This window comes from Rhincodon typus, chromosome 34 (assembly GCF_021869965.1).
Source record: "Rhincodon typus isolate 14 chromosome 34, sRhiTyp1.1, whole genome shotgun sequence".
NCBI lineage: Eukaryota > Metazoa > Chordata > Chondrichthyes > Orectolobiformes > Rhincodontidae > Rhincodon > Rhincodon typus.
Genome location: NC_063365.1, coordinates 24420953 through 24426520, shown reverse-complemented (window position 1 = coordinate 24426520; position 5568 = coordinate 24420953). Strand labels below are relative to the sequence as shown.

Below are 5568 nucleotides of genomic sequence, written 5' to 3'. Positions count from 1 at the left end.
AACAAGAATACATTAATACACTTGAAAATTGAGCATATAATTAATTAGTTGCATGCATTTCATTATAGATATGGAGAGTTCGTATATTTTACGAAAAACTAAGCAACTTACATGATGAGAGAATAAGTCTGTGGGATAACGGAATAGCAAGATTTACGTGTACAAATACATTGATCATACAGTTGCACATGGGTGTGCACAATGCCATGACAAAAGCAAGGTCAAACAGTAAAATTTATTTCAGCAAAATAGATACGAGAAATAGAGAGATTATATCAAGATCAGCTTTGGAAACTGGGTAATTTAGGTTTGGTTAATAAATAATATCGAATAAAAGCTAACAACATTAATGGTTATCGTAAAACTTCTGGATTGATGCAAAAACCCATCAACTTCATTGATGTCCTTTTAGGGAAGAAAATCTGCTGTTACCTGCTTTGTGTATATGTGACTCCAGACCCATAGCAACATTGTTGATTTTTTTAAAATTTCCTTTCGAAATAATTTAGCAAGTTGCTCAATTAAGGACAGCTCAGGATACGCAATAAACATTGGCCTTATCAATGATGCCCCTATCCTTTGAATGAAGAAATAAAAAGCATGTATTGAATCTTAGATATATCATGCTTGGAGAACAGTGTATTATTCTGATTGCCACATTGTGAAAAGGTACACAGTCACTCAAGGGTGCAAGAAAAGACTTCAAAGGATGACACCAGAACTGGAAGAATAGATTTTTTTTAAATTCACCTTTGGGACATAGGCAGTGCTGTCCAGCCATTTATTGCCCATCTCTGAAAATGACTGAACAGGCTAGGGCTCTTCCTGTTGAAAAGAGAAGGCTGAGGTAGTTATTAACACAGTTCTTCAATTATGGAAAGGTTTGAGAGAGTAGACACAATCTGTTTTCATGTGTGTGGAAGAGGAATATCAAAGACTGCCTATTGGCAATTTGAAATAATTTCTTTTCTGAGTGGTAGTAACGTGGCACTTGCTATTATGGGGAATAATTGAGGTGAAATATTAAAGATGCACTTAATGCGAAACTCGATAAGCCTTGAAACGAGAAGAGAACAGAATGTTATACTGATAAGAGTTAGATGAAGAAGGATAGGAAGATAATCAAGTGAAGGAGAAACAATGGCCTGCTTGGGTCAAATGACCTTTTGTGTACTATGTTCCATGTAGTTCTCTGACACTCCAAGAGTGATGATTTCATCACTGTTGTAACTGTCAGCAACTTCAAATAAATCAAGGTCAGCTTTCTCCGATGGAGTATGATTTTGTTCTGTGCCTTACTATTTTGAGTTTCTAAAGAATTGAATGATCAATTGAAAGCTTATTGAATGTTCAACTTAGATTTTTCCTGAAATGCTTTATAGTGCTTTACTTCCTACAGTAAGCTATTTGGAATTAAGGTAGATGTGAGTCCTACTTATTTTGACATCTGAGGTGGTAATGACAAGTAAATTGTTTTAGAACATGGTGACGCTCTTGCGCCATTGACTAGCCTCCAGTTTTTTTTCCTCCATTGTTATGGGGGTATGTTTACTGCTTTATCTCAGCCTAATTGAGGTGAAGAGCTGCTCTGAGTAACTGCAAGTGTCATCGGGCTGTGTTTGTACATCGATGAAACAATGAATCAGCAAAGGTTCCAAGCAACACAGTTGAAATGCCTAACTCTTCAACTGTGCAAATTAGAAAGTAAGCACTTTATTTTTTTCAACTGCAATTCAATTTGCTAACACAACGTGCAAAATGAAATACAAACCATTTGGTTTTCTGCTTGGGGCACATGGTGTATCTCTCATCTTCCAGATGCTAATGGCTTAGTTATTAATGAGATAGTTAAAACCTAAGGAGAATGTAACACTGTGTTCAGAATTTTGGAGTAGAAAGTTTTTTGGTGTACGTATGTCAGAGCTCTTAACAGTGAAGGAAGTAAGCTACTTTTTTGAGTGTAGTAAAGATAGTGAGTCAATGAAGGCCATTGAATGAAGAGATAATAACTGAGTAATGAAAATTGCTTAATTGATTGAAATGTTTAAGGTCAAGATCTTGCGAATTTGACATTGCATGTTTCCCCAATGTTATAGATCATTTGTTGCTAGCTGACAGCCATTGACATAGCTCTGGCTCGGGTGATCCGTTGCATGTTTTGAGCTGCTTGTTATGTTCCAAAAAGCATCAGTACAGCCAAAGCTGGCACTACAGGAACAGAAACATGTCAATTAAGCACAAGAGAAGTTGCTTAACAGTCTAATTAAAAAAAGTGGCAGTTATATTACAGGGCTGTGGGATGATATGACTGGCAACTTGTTTTTAAAAAAAAAAGGGTTTGGTTCATGAGGCAAAGGAGGTTCAGGGGACTTGATTGAGCGTTAAGTTATGAATGATGAGTTGTTAGTGTGGGATGAAAATATCAATTGTGTCAGAGTGCTGGAATCTTTTTCACAAAACTCCAGGACACTGAAACAAGTGGTTGTTCAAGTTGCTGCAGTCGCTGCTTTGAGGGCAAGTTTGATAAATAATTGAAGCAGAAAAATAATAAAGGGAAAGTTGGATCATGCTGATAAGAGGTTTTAGAGTGGAGTGTGCAGACATTCTTGGCAAAAGTAGTCGTTTTGCTTTCCATGTGAATCACTGATTTTTGCATGCTTTCAGGATTACTGTCTGTTTCTTTGAACACGTTGATTTAAAGGTGCTACACAAATGCATGTTGGTGGTTAGCATTAAGGTAATGTGATTCTTGTGTGACTTGTGAAAGGACGTTGGATGAAATGTTTGTTCTGAGTATGCACGACCATAAGACCTAGGAACAGAAATTAGGCCATTCGGCCCATCAAGTCTGCTCAGCCATTCAGTCATGGCTGATCAGTTTCTCGAACCCATTCTCCCGCTTTCTCCACGTATCCCTTGATCCCCCTAACAATCAAGAACCTATCTATCTCTGTCTTAAATATATTCAAAGACCAGGCCTCCACAGCCTTCTGAGGCAGTGAATTCCCTGGATACACCACTCTGTGGCTGAAGAAGTTTCTCTTTATCTCCATTCTCAAAGGTCTTCCCTTTACTCTAAGGCTGTGCCCTCGGATCCTAGTCTCTCTTGCCAATGGAAACCTCTTCCCAACGTCCACTCTGTCCAAGCCGTTCAGTATTCTGTAAGTTTTAATTAGAACCCCCCTGATCCTTCTAAACTCCATCAAGTATCGCCCCAGAGTCCTCAAACGTTCCTCATATGTTAAGCCTTCCATTCCTGGGATCAATCTCGTGAACCTCCTCTGGACCTGCTTCAGGGCCAGTATAACTTTCCTGAGGTATGGGGCCCAAAATTGCTCACCATACTCTAAACGTGCCCTGGTCTTTATGGGGAAATGGCAGTTGCGGTCATGAGGGGTGTATGCCTGCAATGTCTTAGCAAGTTTTTGCAGTAATTCCTGGGCATAGAGTCCTTCAATGATGGATGTTTCAGCTAATACATGAAGTGCTGAGCAGGAAAGCTTTTGAGTGTGCAGCAACTGCACCCATCCAGGCAAATAGAGCTTTTTAAAATCCTTTTCATGGAATGTAGCTGTTGCTGGCTAAACCAGCATTTATTGCCTGCACCTAGTTGTATTTGAACTGAGTGAATTGCTGAGCCATTTCACAGTTAAGAGTCAACCACATTGCTATGGATCTAGAGTCATATGTAGGTCCAGACCAGGTAAGGATGGTAGATTTCCTATCGTGAAGGGCACAAGTGAACCATATGAGTATTTAAAACAATCAACAGTGGTTACATGGCCACCATTGCATGGGTTAGCCTTTAATTTGAAAATTTTTTTTGAATTCAGATTTAACCATCCTGCTATGGTGGGTTTCAAACTCATATTCCCAGACCATTAGCCTGAGGTTCTTGATTACTAGTCCAGTGACATGACCATTATGCTACCACCTCCATCAAAGTCATGACTTGGGCTTTAATGGACAGACTTTGGGGAATTCAGAGCTGAGTCCCGGGCAGAATACCAAGCTTCTTATATGTTTGAACCAAGGTATTTAAATATTTGTGTGAAACACTGCATTGTTTTTAGTCTAAAGTTACTTCATAAAACAGCTACCTTGTATTACTAATTGCAAGGAAATTTTTAAAATGTACTTTAATGAATAGGATTGCTTACCTCTCTTAAAAAGAACTGTAGGGATTAATTCTTGCTAAATCTGTTAAAATCAAGATATGATATTTCTAGTGATATGCCAACTATTTTTGTAATGAAATTCAATATTTGTCACGTACAAATCCCATTTACATAATGAATAGGATAGACAAACTGAAATGAATAGCAAATGTGAGTGGAGTCCTTTTTCTCCCTCTTTTAAAAAAAACTGATTCACGTGAGTCAGTCCTGCTGATTTTCCAACATGTTTTACACACATTCAGTCAAATAGCTGGGTCAGTTAACTGGGCAGCATTGGCAAGTAACTTCAGTTTTCAGTTTGTGACTGGCAGGATTCAAAAACTCAGTGACCATGACTTAGTGTAGACATTAAGAGTGCGTATTGCATTTTGATACAAGTGTGGAAGGACATGTACGCAAATTGGGAAGAGTTTGTTAACCCAAAGCCTTCTCCTGTTTGTGAAGGTTCCTGTCTCCTTGGCATATATTTAATGTAGAAACAGCTGACCAGTGAACGATCTTTATTTGCTTTGTTTCCTAATTAGACAAGAATTCAGAAATTTTTCATTTGAAAGTGAACTCCCATCCACAGTTCATTTCTCTTCGCAGTTATAGGCATGGAGCAGTTTATATGTCTTTTTTTCTTTAAATTTGAGTAGTGAAATTGTTCTTATTGCTATATCATGGAAGAATTAAATTTTAATCAATAAACCTTCCTCTAAAGGTCCTTTGGCACCTTGATATTTTTCGAAGGAGTTTCAGACAGATAATCACTCACAAATGTATGGGAGATTCCTGCATCTTTTGTGCTCTCAAGGTAGGACTTTTTTTAATTGTACCATCTGTTGTAATCTGAATTTGTTTTGTCATCTTAATTTAAAATTCTTAACTACTGCTATTGTTTTGCTTTACGTCCATGATTTGGGAAGAAAAAGCATGGAATTCTTCAAAATTGAGCCCCATTTTGATATTACTATTTTCGTAACATTTGAAGTTGATAATATTGCAGAGCAGATTTCAACCTAATAGTAGAATCTTGAAGGGTAAACCCGCATACAGAATTTGGTTGCCATTCTAAAATATTCGATTGTTTATACAGTAAGAATGTAAAAGAAAGTAACAGTTTGGAACTTGGTGCTTGCAGTTTATATTGTGTTTGAGTTTAAGTCATTTACTGTAAATATTCAGAAAATTTGAGAGTTAATTAGACTGTAAATATTGTAGAGGATGAATGAAAGATAAATATGAGACAAGCAATAATTGAGTCTTTGTCTCATGTTTTTGAGGTTGAAGTGTTCAAGCTTAAAATTGAAGTCTCTTGTAATCAACCACTGAATTTTTCCAAAGCTTTAAAAAAATCTTTAGAAGTACCTTCTTTTTCAGAAAGAATGAAGTGGAACTGGAAGACTGT

At 37.2% G+C, this 5568-nt stretch overlaps 1 long non-coding RNA gene across 1 annotated transcript in view; it reads left to right on the top strand.

The window, feature by feature from the left end:
* LOC125486860 overlaps positions 1 to 4975 on the top strand; it is a 38906-nt gene extending 33931 nt beyond the window's left edge. Inside the window, exon 3 of the long non-coding RNA XR_007265475.1 lies at positions 4882 to 4975. This is a non-coding gene — a long non-coding RNA (uncharacterized LOC125486860). The remainder of the gene's footprint in view (positions 1 to 4881) is intronic.
* The last annotated feature ends 593 nt before the right edge of the window (positions 4976 to 5568 follow it).